Source organism: Choloepus didactylus, chromosome 7 (genome assembly GCF_015220235.1).
Source record: "Choloepus didactylus isolate mChoDid1 chromosome 7, mChoDid1.pri, whole genome shotgun sequence".
Taxonomy (NCBI): Eukaryota; Metazoa; Chordata; class Mammalia; order Pilosa; family Megalonychidae; genus Choloepus; species Choloepus didactylus.
Window position 1 is genome coordinate 154,567,822 of NC_051313.1, and position 17,325 is coordinate 154,585,146.

General features: G+C 39.8%; 1 pseudogene; it reads right to left on the reverse strand.

Annotated features, from left to right (window-relative positions):
* Window positions 1-5,229: 5,229 nt before the first annotated feature.
* LOC119540862 lies at window positions 5,230-16,370 on the reverse strand (annotated as a pseudogene).
* Between the last annotated feature and the right edge of the window lie 955 nt (window positions 16,371-17,325).

Genomic DNA, 17,325 nt, shown 5'->3' on the forward strand with positions numbered 1-17,325 from the left:
GCTGGGGAGAAAGACGGGGAGGAGCAAAAGCCGAGGCTACAGAGAAGGTTTTGTTTTCTTTGTTTGCTTGTGTGTTTTCTAAACAATGGAAGGAATAAATTTGGGGGAAGCCCGTATTATCCATCAAAGTCCAAAGCTGGAGGAAAATAGAAGTCTATCTCAGACTACATAGCTGCTAGCAGGGCTGTAAGGTTGTTCTATGAGAAGGGGAAAGAACATTCAGGTGTGTGGGGAGAGAGGACTTATTATGGGACGGAAGAGAAGAGACCGCTACCATTACTTGGGACTACACAATATTATATCAGGGAGGTTTAAAAATATTTAATATGGCCAAATTATTTTGAGGTGAAAGCAAAATTAAGAATGAGTTGAAATTTCCACTGGCTCTGAGGTACCCTCCTGTTTCTGTATCCTACTGTCCATCTCCTATCCCCTCTCCCCAGCTGAGGGAGCCAGTGAGATCTCTAGGGCCCTACCCAGCTTTGAGGTCCTGTGATCCTGTGGGTCATGTGTGGAAATTTAGAACAGATGTGCTCAGGGACCCTGGCCCTATATGATTCCAACAGGGGCAACCAATAGACCTTTGTGCCTTGCCCTTTCTTTTGGGTTTCAAAATCTATTGATTTTTTAAGTTGCATAAGTAATGCATGAGCAATTTTTTTGGTAAACCATTCAAATGATACAGAAGTAAATTAATCAGGGTGAACCTCTGTTTTCACCACCCCCAAACCAACTTCCCTCTTGGAATGTAATGACAGGCTTACATTTTTGGTACATCCTTTGTATGTTTAGATCTTTGTGTACATATGAATTTGTACAACTATATATTTCTGGTCATTGGTAGTTGGGTTTTTAAAATAAATGTATTCATACTATGTGTATTTTTGGGTAAAATATTTTTGCACATAATTTTATGTCAGGAATATTTCTATGTCAAAACATATGAATGGATTCATTCATTTTTAATAGCTTCCTAGTATTCCACAGTATAGACGTCCCATCATTGGCAGACATGTTTGTTTCCTTCCTTCCTTCCTTCCTTCCTTCCTTCCTTCCTTCCTTCCTTCCTTTTCCTTTCTTTTCTTTTTCATTTTTTACTTCTAGTTTTTGCTTTTGTTTTTGCTATTACAATCCAACATTTAATTCAATTATCATTCTCTTGCATGTGATTTTGTGAACATATTTAAAATATTTCTTGATCTGGTAAGTGAACACTGCATTGATTTGTATTTCCCTGATTACTGGTGAGGTTGGGCATCTTTCATGTGCCATTCATTTTTCAACCATAAATTGTTTGTTCATATGCTTTGCCAATATGTTTAATTGATGTATTTTATCTTATTAATTTTAGGAACTCTTTATATAAGATATATATTAACCATTTTATTATTTTTCCACATAGGCAGCCAGTTGTCAAATAGTCTTGTTCTTTCTCCACTGCTCTGATATGCCACCTTTACCATCAACTTTTTCTGGACTCTACTTTGTCCTGTTGATTTTATTTTTCTATTCTCTGATATCATTCTGTTTGATTACCATAGTTTTAAAGTTTATTTTACCATCTGCCATATCTCCCTCCCTTATTTTCTTTTTTCTGACTATTTTTCTTTTTCAGGCATTTATTCTTTTGAATAAACTTGAGATTGAGTTTCTAGAGTTTCGTAAAGAGTTATACTGTGATTATGATTGGATTTGCAATTGAATTTTCAGATTTATTTAGGGAGATTTCACATCTCTGCTACGTGTCCTTATTCAGAAAAACAATATTTCTCTTTTTTAGTCACAGAGCTTTATAGCTTTCTTCATGTAGTTCTTAATAAATCATTCTAGGATTTTTTAGATTTTAATACTATCAAAATAGGATTTCTTTTTGTGCCCAGGGATGTAGTATGCATTCTGCATCCTCTTTTTTTATTAAATTTTTTCTTTAAGATTATTGCAGATTTGCATGCAGTTGTAAGAAATAGTAGAGAGAAAGCCCATGTACCCTTTATAATTTTCTGCTAATGATACCATCTTACAACACTAGAATATAGTGCCATAACCAGGATATTGGCATTGATACAGACAAGATACAGACCATTTCCTGACTACTAGGATCCCTTTGTTGCCCTTTAAAGCCACACTTATGTTCTTTCCCTGCACACTTCTTCCTTAATACCTCAGAACCACTAATCTGTTCTCTATTTATATTATTTTGTCATTTCTAGAATGCTGTGTAAATGGAATCATATAATATGCAATCTTTGGGATTGGCTTTTTTCACTATACATAATTCTCTAGGGATTCATGCAGGTTGTTGAATGCATTAATAGTTCATTCATCTTATAGCTGAGTAGAATGACAGGATATAGATGTACTACTCACATCCATTGAAGGATATCGGGGTTGTTTCCAATTTGGGGCTATTATGAATAAAACTTCCATATACATTGCATACAGGCTTTTGTGTGAACACAAGTCTTCATTTCCCTGGGATAAATGCCCAATAACTGGATTGGATGATAGCTGGTGAATATATATATATATATATTTTAAAACTGCCAAACTGTTTTCCAGAGTAGTTTTACCATTTTATATTCCCACCAGCAGTGAATGGGTGATCCAATTTCTCTGCATTCTCATCAGCATTTAGTATTATCACTATTTTTTATTTTGGTGATTCTTCTAGGTGTGTAGTGACAGCATATTGTGGTTTTAATTTGCATTTCCCTAATGGCTTATGATGTCAAACATCTTTTCATGTGCTTATTTGCTACCTGAATACCTTCTTGGGTGAAATGTCTCCATAATCATGTACCCATGTTCTAGTTGAATTGTTTGATTTTTTACTCTTGAGTTTTGAAAATACTTTGTATATTCTAGATATCAGTACTTTATCAGACATGTGGCTTGGAAATATTTCTCTTATTTTGTAATTTGTCTTTTTATTCTCTTAACCAGGTCTTTCGTAGAGCAAAAGTTGTTCCTTTTGATGAAGTCCTGATCATCAGTTTTCTCTTTTATGGATTATACCTTGGGTGTCAAGTCTAAGAACATTTTGATTAGCTCTAGATTTCAAAGATTTTCTTCCATGCTTTTATTCTACAAGATTTATGTTTTAAATTTAAGTCCATGATCCATTTTTGAGTAATTTTTTTCATAATATCTGAGACTTAGGACAAGGTTCATCTTTTCTGTCCATGGATATTAATTGCGTCTGTTGAAAAGGCTATCTTTCTTCCATTGAATTGCTTATTTTCCTTTGTCAAAATCAGTTAGGAATATTTGTGTGGTTCTATTTCTGGGTTCTCCTTTGTTCCAACCCAGCTCTTGGAGGACTTGGGCCAGTGCAGCTCTAAGACGAAAGAACATGTCAGGTACAGAGTGAGACATGGATTTATTAGGACTTAAAAACATCCCCCATTGTGGCCATCTGAGGAAAATGGAATTAGTACTTCACAAGTGTGGGGGTGCAAAGGGACAGCTTCTAAGGGTTTAGGACAAAGATATTCCATAGGGTATGAGAATAGAGTTTTACCAGGGCCTCATGACACAGGGGCCTGGAGATTTGTTATCAACAGTGATCAGGGGAGGGGGGTTTCAATGCTTTGTTTACAATGCCATCTGTACATACTTTCTTTTTTGAGGAGGTCTGATGACCTTCAACTTCTGTCCTGGTCACTCAGGCTGCTATGTGCTGTGGGGCCCCATTCCCCATTAGGGAAGGGGAGCCCAGGCCTTGGGTCTCCACATTGTTTATGACCCATTTATCTATGTACCTGTACCTCCACTAATCATCCAATTTTGATTAGCTATAAAAAGCACTGAAGTTGAGTAGATTGATTTCTCCCACATTTTCTCTTCTTTTTCAAAATTGTTTTTAGCTATTCTAATTCCTTTTCTTTACATGCAAGTTTTAGAATAATCTTGTCTATATATACAAAAAGCCTCACTGATATTTTGATAGAATCTACCTTGAACCTTGATACCAATTTAGAGAGTTGACACCTTTATTATGTTGCTAGTATATAGTACCCTGTGACCTTATTGAGCTCACTTGTTAGTTTTAGGAGTTATTTGTGGATCCCTTGGAACTTTCTATGTAGAAAATCATATCATCTGCAAATAGGGGCTATTTCTTCCTTTCTGATCTATCTGACTTTTATTTATTTTTCTTGTCTTATTGCACTGGCAAGAACATCCAGCTATATGTTGAATAATAATGATGAGAGCAGACATCCTTGCCTTTATTCCTTATATTAGAGGAAACATTCAGTCTTTCATGATTAAGTAAAATTTTAGCGGTCTATTTGCAGATGCTCTTAATTAAATCAAAGGAGTTCCTCTTTAGTCCTATATTTAATTTTTATTTTTAGGACAGTTGCAGAATTACAGAAAAACCATGCAGAGAGCACAGAGTTTCCACAGTTTTCTTTATTATTGACATTTTGCATTAGTGTTGTACACTTGTTAGAATTGATGAACCAATACTCTTAGAATGATATTATTAACTAAAGCCCATAGTTTACATTAGAGTTCAATCTTTGTGTTGCACAGTTCTATGGATTTTTAAAATTATGTCATTGTGGTGACATATATACAATATAAAATTTCCCATTGCAACCACTTCCAAGTGTATAATTCTGTGGTGTATTTGTATTCACAATGTTGTGCTTCCATAAACATTATTCATTACAAAAACTTTCCATCACCCAAATGGAAACTCTACCAATTAAACATTAATTTTCATTTCCCCACCCCCTAACTCTGCTCTTCTAATTTCTAATTCTGTGATTTGCATATTCTAATTATTTCATATAAGTGAAATCATACATCTGTCCTTTTGTGTCTGGCTTATTTCACTCAATGTGATGTCTTCCAGGTTCATCCAACATTGCACCATGTACCAGAACTTCACTCTTTTTTATAGCTGGATGATACTCCATTGTATGTATATACACCAATTTTTAATCCATGCATCCATTTATGGACACTTGGGTTGCTTCCACATACAAATCTCTGTAACATTGGTTAGACTCATAAAATGAGTTAGGAAAAGTTCACTCCCCTTCAATTTTTGGAAGAGTTTGAAAAGGATTGTTGTTAATTTTTTGAATGTTTGGTTGAATTCACCAGTCAAGCCATCTGGCCCTGGACTTTTCTTTGCTGGGAGGCTTTTTTTTTTTTTAAGATGCAGAAGTTTTTATTGGTCACCAGTTCCCCAAGGAGCACCCTGCTTCTGCTGCTTCAGTGTCTCAGAACTTTGGTGGTGTTGGTCTCAGATACCACTTTGCCATCCATGATCCTGCAGGTGGTGGTCTTGTGGATAGTTTGCATGGAGTTGCTGCTGCCCAGGGCATTGCTGAGACCAAAGTCCTCTCTGTCTTCTAGAAGGTGGCGATAGGTGGCAATCTCGGTCTCCAGCTTGACCTTGATGTTCAGCAGGGCCTCATACTCCTGGGCCTGGTGCTGCCCCTCTGCCCGGGTCTATGCCAGCTCTGACTCCAGTCTGCAGGGCATAGTGGGCTTCAACCTCCTGCAGGCTGTTCTCCAGGCTGGCTTTCATGTTTCTCATGGAGGCCAGGTCGATTTTCAAGGACTGGAGAGTACGTCTCAGCTCCGTGAGTGTCATCTCAGCAGCTCCTATCTCAGCGGACTGAGAGGTGACCACTGTCGTGCTCTCTTCAATCTGCTGAGTCCAGTACTTGTCCAGCTCCTCTCAGTTCTTCTGAGCCAACTCATCATACTGGGCTTGGATGTCTCCCATGATCTTGCTGAGGTCCTGAGACTTGGGGGCATCCACCTCCACCATGGTCAGCCCAGACCTGGCAATCTGGGCTTGTAGGCCTTTTACTTCCTCCTCATGGTTCTTCTTCATGAAGAGCAGCTTCTCCTTGAGAGCCTCGATCTCCATCTCCAGCTGCAGCTGAGTGACAGTGTCATCAATGACCTTGTAGAGCCCATGGATGTCGCTCTCCACAGACTGGCACATGGCCAGCTCAGTATCGTATTTGACTCTGACTCTGAAGTCATCAGCAGTGAGCCGGGCATTGTCAATCTGCAGAACGATGTGGGCATTGTCCACAGAAATTTCAAAGATCTGAGCCCTCAGTTCCTCAATGATCTTGAAGTAGTGGCTCCAGTCCCTGACCTGGGGTCCCTTCTTCTGCAGGTGTTCCTAAATTTTGCTCTCCAGTCTCCAATTCTGTCTCCAGTCTCCTCACCCAGTCCAGGTAGGAGGCTAGGCAGTCATTCAGGGCTTGCATGGTCTCCTTCTCACCCTGGATGCCCCTCATTCTCCTCAGACCCCTGGCCATCCCACCAGTCACCCTGCCAGCCAAGCCCCCAGGCCCCCAGCCACCATGGGAACTAAAGGAGCGGGACACAGAGATCTGGGAGCCTGAGCCCCAGCGCTCACATAGATGCTGGCCGCACTGCTGGCTGGCTGGACCCGGTGGCTGGGCAACTGGACTGAACCCAGGGATTGGTAGTGATGGAGAAGGTGGTAGAGTGGGTGGTGAAGCTTATGTTGTCTGGGGAGTAAGGCAAGAGGCCAGGACTCAGGATACGGATGCAGACTCCGTTGGGAGGCTTTCGAATACTGATTCCACCTCTTTATTTGTTGAGATCTGTTGAGATCTCTTTCTTCATAAGTCAATTTAGGTAAATTGTGCATTTCTGGAAATTTGCCCATTTCCTCTAGATTGTCTGATTGGTAGGCATATAATTGTTCATAGTATTCTCTTACAATCCTTTTAATTTCTGGAGATAACTAATAATTTCCAAATGATTATTTCTGGTTTTAGTTATTTGTCTCTTTTCTCTTTTTTTCTTTGCCAGTCCACCTAAAGGTTTGTCAATTTTGTTGATCTTTGCAAAGAACCAACTTGGTTTCATTGATTCTCTCACTTCTTTTTCTAATATCTATTTCATTTATTCTCTGAATGTGATTATTTCCTTTGTTCTACTAACTTTAGGTTTAGTTTGTTCCACTTTTTCTAGCTCCTCAAGATGTGAAGTTATGTTATTGATTTGAGGTTTTTCTTCTTTTTAAATGTAGATATTTACAGTTATAAATTTCCCTCTGAGCACTGCCTGTGCTACATTTCATAAATTTAGGTATGTTGTATTTTTATTTTCATTCATATCTAAAATTTGTCTTATTTCCCTTGTGATTCTCTTTGACCCATTGATTGTTTTAGAGTGTGTTGCTTAATTTCCAAATATTTGTGATTTTTACAGTGTTCCTTCTGTTATTGATTTCTAGCTTAATTCCATTGTGGTCAGAGAAGATGCTTGGTATGATTTCAATCTTTCATTATGTTACCAACATATGGTCTATCCTGGAAAATGATCCCTGGGTACTTAAGAAGAACGTGTATTCTGCTGTTATTGGGTGGAGTGTTCTGTATATGCCCATTAGATTTACCTTATTGATCTTCTCTCTGGGTGTTCTAGTCATTACTGAAAGTGGTGTATTGACGTCTCCAACTATTATTGGAGAACTATTTCTTCCCTCAATTCTATCAATGTTTGCTTCATGTTTTTAGGGCTCTGTTACTAGGTGCATGTATGTTACACATTCTTGATGAATTACTCTTTTATTAATGTTTAACATCCTTTTTTGTCTTTTGTAACAGTTCTTGACTTAAAGTCTATATTGTGTGATGTTAGTATAGCCACCCCTGCTCTCTTTTTGGTACTATTGGTATGAAATATAGTATTGCAACATTTCACTTTCAATATATTTGTGTCTTTCAGTCTAAGGTGAGTGTCTTGTAAACAGCATATATATGGATCATGCTCTTTTTGTCAATCCTTTCTGCCAATATCAGCCTTTTGATTTGAAAGTTCAATCCAACATTTACATTCAAATAATTACTGATAAAGCAGGACTGATATCAGTCACTTTGCTTCCATTTGTTTTTTTGTACATCTTATACCTTTTATTTGCTTGTCATTTCCCCCATTGCCACTGTCTTTTGCATACAGTTGAACTTTTGTAGCGAAACAGCTTTATCCCTTCTCATTTCCTTTTCTTTAAAATTTTTAGATATTTTCTTTGTGGTTACAATGGGATTTACTTTTAACGTCCTAAATCTATAACAATCTAGTTTGAATTAATACCAAATTAATTTCAATAGTATGCACAATCTCTGTCCCTATACCCTTCCCCCCTTTATCTTGTTTTTGTCATAAATTACATCTTTATACTTTGTGTGCCCAACAGAGAAATATGGTTATTTCTTATGCATTTATATTGTAGATTGTGTAAGAAATAAATATTGTATTGTATTAAGAATACAATAATACTGGCATTTATATTGACCCATGCCATTATCTTTATTATGGGCCTTTATTTCTTCATACGTCTTTAAGTTACTGTCTAGTGTACTTTCTTTCATCCTGAAGAGCTCCCTTCAGCATTTCTTATAGGGTTGGTATAGTGGTAATAAACTCCCTGTGCTGGTTTGGATGTATTATGTCCCCCCAAATGCCATTATCTTTGATGCAGTCGTGTGGGCAGGAAACGTACTGGTGTTGATTGGGCTGGAGACTTTTGATTGGATGTTTCCATGGAGATGTGATCACTCAACTGTGGGTGAAATCTTTCATTGGATAATTTGCATGGAGTTGTGCCCCTGCCCATTCAGCATGGGCCTTGATTAGTTTACTGGAGCACTATATAAGCTCAGACAGAAGGAGTGAGCTTGCTACAGCCAAGAGGGACATTTTGAAGAATGCACAGGAGCTGAGAGAGGAACTGCAGTTTACAGAGACATTTTGGAGACAGCCTTGGAAAGCAGACTTCTGTCTGGAGAAGCTGAGAGGACAAAGCCTCCAAGAGCAACTAAGAGTGACAGTTTTGAGGAACTGAAGCCTAGAGAGGAATGTCCTGAGAGAAAGCCATTTTGAAACCAGAACTCTGGAGCAGATGCTAGCCACGTGCCTTCCCAGCTAACAGAGGTTTCCTGGACACCATTGGCCATCCTCCAGTGAAGGTACCCAATTGCTGATGCATTACCTTGGACACTTTATGGCCTTAAGACTGTAACTTCATAACCAAATAAAGCCCCTTTATAAAAGCTGGTCCATTTCTGGTGTTTTGCATCCTGGCAGCATTAGCAAACTAGAACACTCCGTCAACTATTTTTTTGTTGAAATCAAAGTTTTAATAGCTCATTTTATTCTCTTTATACTCTATTTTTAAAAAGCTTTTTTATTAGAGAAGCTGTGGGTTTATAGAACAATCATACAAAAAAATAGAGGATTCTTATACATTATCCGACCACCAACACTTGCATTGGTATGGAAGATTTGTTACAATTGATAACCTTTTTTTGTAATTCTACTATTTTTTAACAGTAGTTACATTTGTTACAATTGATGAAAGATTATTAAAGTAGTACTGTTACTACTGTCCATAGTTTATGTAGGGTTATTTTCCCCTCATATTCCTGACCTATGTTTTTATACATGTCTTTATTTTATTACTCATCTACCCATACACTGGATAAAGGCAGTGTTAGTCACAAGAGTTTTACAGTTATATGGTGACAGGATAAAAGCTATATAGTTATACAATCATCAAATATCAAGTCTACTGGATTACAGTTCAACAATTTCAGGTAATAGTAGAGTGTCCCTCAACTTGCAGTATAATTTACCTGTATGCTTAAAAGGCAATTGAGGGCAAAGATGGGTAACTACCTTGGAGGGGAGTCATTGTTTGACATGTTCTCCATTGCAGGAAGGTTTGCCTTGTTCTCTTACCTTTTCTTGGGGCTGAGCATTCTCAGGCCCTATGGTATTTTTCTTTACAATACCAGCAAGTATCGTTATTGGATAGAGAATTTACAATTTGTTTAAGAGTGTCTTACATATTGTTCTTCTGCAAGATATCATGTAATTTGGGTTTTAATCCATTAAAAGATTCTATTTGATAATTTAATTCAAGCCCCAAGTTTTCCTTCCAAATAGCTTTGAGGTGGTGACAATAGTTTGCCACTGTTTCATTATTTTCTTTTATAGTCTAGGCAAGGATAGTAGGAAAGGAAGAGAGGAGCGGGGTTTGATACTTGGAGTAGCTAGCTAGTGTCTGAAGTTGCTTTTTGCAGTCAGAGTTGTTTTCTCTGCAGTCTCATAGCTGCAAGATTACTTTCAAGGAAATCAGGGTGGGGTTTGAGCAGGTAGGGTCACATAAAGAGCCAGGAGGGCAGCTTGGTTAAGGAAAAAGCAGTCCCAATCAATAATTTAGAAGTGACCTTTCAGCCTTCTGAACACAAAATCAGGCAGAGAGGTTTTCCTTAAAAGTTACTGCCATAGACACAACCTCAACATGCAAATTTAGGAGTCAGCATTTTATCTAGGTGATTAAATGTTTTCAATAGACAAAGGAAATGTTCAAGAATATAAAGTAAATAAAAGGAACAAAAAATCTTTTAAAAAGAAAAAATATACATACATCATAACAGTATGATTTCAATGGAAATTTCTAGGACTTCTAGCACAAACACATAACCCAGCTGGATATTTTTCCTTCCCTCAAAATTCCAGGTGGAATTTTTCTACCTGTCCCAACCCAGATTAGCCTCACAACAAAAGAACACACCTGGTATAGAGTTACCTATGAGTTTAATTAAGGGCTTATGTTCTAGTTTGCTAATGCTGCAGAATGCAAAATACCAGAAATGGACTGGCTTTTATAAAGGGGGTTTATTTGGTTACACAGTTACAGTCTTAAGGCCATAAAGTGTCCAAGGTAACACATCAGTAATCGGGTACCTTCACTGGAGGATGGCAGATGGCATCCAGAAAACCTCTGTTAGCTGGGAAGGCACGTGGCTGACATCTGCTCCAAAGTTCTGGTTTCAAAATGGCTTACTTCCAGGATGTTCCTCTCTAGCAAGCTTGCTCCTCTTCAGAACGCCACTCACAGCTGCACTGGGTTCCTTCTCTTTGAGTCAGCTCATTTATATGGCTCCACTGATCAAGGCCCACCCTGGATGGGTGGGGCCATGCTTCCATGGGAATATCTCATCAGAGTCATCACCCACAGCTGGGTGGGGCACATTCCAAGCAAATGTTATCAGCACCAAAATGTCTGCCCCACAAGACTACATCAAAGATAATGGCATTTGGGGGACACAATACATTCAAACTGGCACAGCTTATAAAACGGAAGACAATTCTTCCTGGTGGCAGCTTGGGAAAGTGAAGTCAGTGCTCTGTGCAGAAAGAGAGAGAGGACTGCCAAGGAGGGGGGTGGATTTTAAAGGCTTGTGATAATGGAACTTCAGCAGGATCTCACAAGATTTGGCTTCAACAGGGTCTTATGAGATTTGCTTACAACAGGATCTCACAAGATTTGGTTATTAACAGTGATTTGGGGAATTAATGTCTTTCCTGGTCATGTAGGCAGCTGTCAGCTCATAATGGAGGAAGGGGTGGGGCCCCAGGCCCTGGGTCCCCACAATCCACTCCCATGCAGCAGACTACATTGACCACAGGACAGACATTGCAGGATAAGAGACAACAGAACACTAACAGACCCCCCCCCCCCCACAGAGATAACAACCCCACAAAGAGCTGCTAATGACAATTGATAAAATCTGTGATTTTCAGTCTTATTTTCTAATGCATTGAATTCCACCAGGCCAGCAGGGTGTTCCATGTAGTCCAATTCACAGGGGTTACAGTTGAAGCAAAAGAAAGATGTTTATGGAGAACAATAAGGGTAATCCCTGCTGATATAACAATGTAAAAGCTAATTTTCCATGTGGACAGAGAGTGCCTCAGAAATGGGTGTTATGAGGAGGTTTTAGATCTGGAGTTAAATCTACAGTTAGCTTAGGCATAATAAGTGTCCACAAAGTCACACATACAGTACCTTGAGGTATAGGGACAGTCATGGGTTGGTTATATATATAACTTTTACATTTTATGTATAAACTGTGGCTTAATGCTTAAATCTTAGGTAACACCAATATCTCATGGGCTTCAGATTCCCAGCCATCTGGGCTATATTGGCAAGGACCACAGCCAATTGGCCTTATTTTCCTTAATTACTAGGATTTGTGGTACAGGCAGGAGCAAGTTATTTTCATTACCAGTTGTATCATCACTGGTCCCTTTACCTGTATTTGCAGGCTTGCATAGGTCCAGTTATTACTAATTTAATGGGAGTGGGAGCAGCTGGTTGGGACTGTGAATTGAGGTTGGTGAGGGCTGGATACAACTAGTGTGTCCACTGCTGCAGAGATTGCTTGTTCTCTTTTAACTGATTTTTAAAAATCCCATTCATTCTTTCAATTAACCCCACTGCTGTGGAGTTGTAAGGCAAATGAAATATCCATAAGACATCATGTTCAGTAGCCCAGGCTTGGGTTAGTTGTCCAGTAAAGGGGGTCCTTCTATCACTGTCCAAATGTATGGGGACCCCAGAAAAGGCTTTTCTAGGCTATGTATTTTTGCTAAAGAATTTGCTTCAATATTGCCAGGTAAAGAATCAGTGTTATGGGCAGGGACAATAAACATGGTTAAATTTTGCTTATGACAGTCCAGATGTCCTCTCACAACAGTCCATTGCTCTTGTTTCCACATGGTCATTCATACTGTCAGACCCTGGCAAACTGCCCAATTGTCAGTACAAATAGTTAAAGCATCTCCAGGTTCATGAACAGTGACCATCCACACAGTCCTTTAATTCAACCTATTGGCTGCTTTGCATAGTCCTGATTTCCCGCCATATAATGTCTGTACTAGGTTGCATGACTACTGCCATCCAGGTAGTAGGCTGCCTGTGTGCTGATCCATCAGTATACAAGGCAGTCTCAAAAATATTGCTATACCCATTAATGGTGGGCAGAGAAACAGCCATGTCAGGTGGATCAGCAGGGAAGGGCAAATGTTTTTCCACACAAGAAACTGTTCCTAAGATATCGTGTGTCTCTGTGCTTAAAGGGCTCTTGTTGAAAATGCTGCACCGTGGCAGATAAGCCTTCCATTTTGTTAATATGCTCAATTGTGCACTGCCAGAGGCTTAATGACACTGTCCTGTCTCCACCCCTGAATGGGGATGGCAGTTCTTATTTTCATAGGGCATTTCTGTGTTAAGTCTTCAACTTTCAATAAGGTATTATAGGCAGCACATAGTTGTTTTCTGAGGGACTGAGGTCCAGAGCTGAGAACAAAAGCCAATGGGAACCCACTTTGCCTCTTGCTTTTGTGACAAGCCCTACCCAAAGCCAATATTGGTTCTGACCACATCTAATTCATAAGGCACATCTGGGTTCACCCTCCTATAAAGCCTGAGCCTGTGCAGCAGCCTGTTTGGCTTTTTCAAAAGCAGCCTGCTGTGGAACATCCCATTCCCATGTTTTTCCTTTCCTAACTAGAAGATTCAAAGGTTTTAGAATCAATACTCAATAGGGTATAAACAGTCTCCAATAACTCAACAACCAAGGAAAGCCATGAGCTGTTTAGGAGTATGTGGAGTGGGGCAATTTTGCACTTTATCAACAATAGCAGAGGGAATAGTCTTAGCAGTGGTTTCCAATTCTGCAAGAGAGTTATTTGTCAACATAACATCATCAATATAATGAAAGAGTGACCTCTGCCAGAGGTTTCCACATTTTAGAATCCTGAGCTACCAAACATGGCAAATAGTGGGACAATGATGATATCCCTGTGATAGCATGGCAAAAGTCCAACATTGTTTCCTCCCCCACACACACATGAAGGTGAATGCAGGGTTGCTTGAGGGATCTAAAGAAATGCTAAAAAAGGCTTTAGCAAAATCTAGTACAAAATGAAACTGGCCCTTTTATACTGTAGAATGTAGGGGACCTAGAGATACCAATTAGTGGAGGGGGAATGATAATCTAATAAGAACAGATAAACTATGGAGGGTAATCTCAATGTTATGGGAATGCTCAGGAATGATTATGGTTTGTAAACTTTCTTGGATATAGTAAGATCATGTTGGAAGCAATAGAGTTATTTTAGGTTTTTTTTTTCTCTTATTCCTTTGTTTTCTTAGGGGTTGTTAATTTTCTTGGGGTATGGTAGGAACATGTTGGAAGCAATGTAGTTATTTTAGATTATTTGTTTTTCTTACTCCTCTGTTTGGACATGGTTTATTAATTTTCTTGGGGTATGGTAGGAACATATTGGAAGCAAAGTAATTATTTTAGGTTATTTGTTTTCCTTAATCCATTGCTTTGTTTGAAATGTGGGGTTTTTTTGGTTGTTGTTTGCCTGTTTGTTTTTAATTTTTTGATAAACAAAGTTAAAAGATTGAAAAAAAATCAGTAGAAAAATGGGAGTAAAAACTAAATGACAAATAGGGTGGGATGGGGGGATGGTTTGGGTATTCTCTTTTCACTTTTATTTTTTATTCTTATTCTGATTCCTTCTGATGTAAAGAAAATGTTCAGAAATAGATTGTGGTGATGAACGCATAACTATATGATCATACTGTGAACAGTTGATTGTATACCATGGATGACTGTATGGTTTGTGAATATATTTCAATAAAACTGAATTAAAAAAAAAAAAAATGAAACTGGCCCAATTAACCATTTATGTCCTGCAACAAAGTAGCTATGTTTGTGGAACTACAAACAAAGGAGGAGTTACTTTGTTAAGTTCTCTATAATCAATAGTCACCTGCCAGGTACCATCAGGCTTTTTCACTGGCCAGACTGGGGTATTAAATGGGCTGTGAGTGGGGATTATAATGCAGAGATACACCAAATTTAGAACCAGATCACCAGAGGGAGAAATGAACTCTGGCTGAAAAATTGGACCTTAACAGTACAAAGAGCCCCCTGCTTCCCCTGCCAGTTCCTTAAAGGTGGCAGTGATTTTTTGATTGCCCTGTGGTAACTTATATTGACATATTGCCACTGTGTATCTGGGGGAGTGAACCTTTATTGGTGATCACTTAGCATGACCTCTTTGGACAGTTTTGACCAGCCAGCACTGGAGATGGAATTTACCTACCATAGTTTTCACAGTGATATTTTGACTTTTGCCTGGTAATAATTGTTATGTTTCTTTAATTCATTTTCCATATATTAGGGTACATTCTGCTCCAGTAGTCACTAGTGCCAAAACTCTATGTTCATTAGTGGGGGACCAAAAAATAGTTAACTCAATAGGTGGCCTCTGATCCTCAGTGTCCCCATATATAGCTCCTATCTGGGGATCTTGATCCATACCCCATGAAAGGGGAAAAGAGGCTTGCCACACCTCCTTGGCAGGGGAAGAAGGGGGCTCTTTATACTGTTAAGGTCCAATTTTACAGCCAGAGTTCATTTCTCCCTCTGGTGATCTGGTTCTAAATTTGGTGTATCTCTGCATTTTTGGTAACCTACTCCATAACCTTATTAGCACAGGGTTCAGCTGTCTATCAATATCTTCAATTTTAGTGCCAGCAGCTGTTAGGTCAGCTCACATCTATCTGTGTGACACACAGTGTGGACCATAATGTCTCTTTGGGTCATGGTCTGTAGCCCTGACTCCAGCTCCTTTTCACCTTAGGCACTCAGATTCTCCAAGATCTGCTACTATGTGGGTAGTCCTGGAGATGGGCTGCCCCACCAATGTGCTAAGAACTGACACCAGTGTCCTGTACCATTGTTTTGGGGCACTATGTAAGATTGTGTTTTTGTGCCCATGGTGAAAGTTTTATTTATCTGGTCCCACAAAGTTAGCATAAAGTGCCTGTTTCATTCTTAGTCCCCTTGTATATCTTGTAATTCATGAAGCTTACTCCAGTAGGGGGTGACCTGGGGAATGTCCCTCACATTGAGCCAAGATTTTTACAGTGAGACACTAGCCAATTTAGTAGTGAGCTGGACTCAGGCCAGGTGGCTAAGGAATATACACATTGGCAGAGGGGAGGGTGAATGGTAATAAAGGCCAATTTGCTTATTTCATGTCCTGAAAGCAGTATTCCCTCTGTGCCAGTCCCACAGGTGCAGCATACAACTTGGTAAAATTTCTTTAGTTTTTTGTCTGTATTGATTCCAAATTTCCCATAATGCAGTGGCAGTATAATTCCACATTGTAACCAGCACCTTTCAATCAGGAGGAGCTGCTAGGGCAGTGGCAGCTGCAGCACCGTAACCCCCTGACTGGGGATTGGGGTGTTGTATTTGCTCCATTTTGATCTTTTGTTGGACCACAGGACAAACATGCTTACTTCCCTCAATTTCAGGTTCCCAGTAAGATGGAGGCTCATCCTCATCTGAAGAAAAATCAATGGGGTCCCACACTTCTCTCACTCTAGCACACTGGCATGCTAATGTCCCTAAACTTTCATCTTTGTGGTACAGCCTCTCATTTAATGCATCCTTCAAATCTGCTTGGGCTATTTGCATGTCTCTTTCTAACTTAAGTTCCTCTTCTAGGTGACAAACCTCAGCTTTGACTACCAGAGCCTCCTTTGTGACTGAGTGCACAGCTCCTAATACAGACCATGCAACAGCCACAGTGGCCTGATGGCTCTCCCTTTTTTTATGAAATCCAAACTGCCCTGTGGCCTGCTGCAGGAGAACCAGCAATCTGTTAAGGAGTTATGGGCATTGCCATACTCCCTTGGCAACCCCCACCCATCCAGAAGGGCAGCCACCCTTCCTCACATGGAGGTTTCAGGCCATCCTGAGATTCCCCCCAGGGGGTCTTCTTTCCCAGGTCTCATGCCCACTACAATTGGTGGTTCCTTGGTCTCCTGGCTGGCTCACCAAGTGGTCCAACATAGACTGGCCTCAAGACCAAAGAACACACCTGCATGGAGTTACCCATGAGTTCAGTTAGGGACTTACAAAACAGGAGATGATTCTTCCTGGCAGTGGGTCAGGAAAGTGAAGTCAGCCTTACATGTGGAGAGAGAGAAAGGAGTGCTAGGGGGTGGGGTGGGGGGCTTATAGAGGCTTGTAAAAATGGAGTTTCCCTGACGGTTGCTGATGTGCTCACAGACATAGGAGGTGGTTTGATGGGCTGAGCCCTCTACCATGGGACTTGCACTTTGCAAGAATGTGGCTGCAAAGGAGAGGCTGGGCCTGCCTATAATTGTGCCTAACAGCCTCCTCCCAAATGCCTCTTTGTTGCTCAGATGTGGCCCTCTCTCTCTAGATAAGTCAACTTGGCAGGTGAAAGCACTGCCCTCCCCGCTACATGGGATTTGACACCCAGGGGAGTGAATCTCCCTGGCAACATGGGATATGACTCCTAGGGAGGAATATGAATCCAGCATCATGGGATGGAGAACATCTTCTTGACCAAAAGGAGGATGTGAAAGGAAATGAAATAAGCTTCAGTGGCAGAGAGATTCCA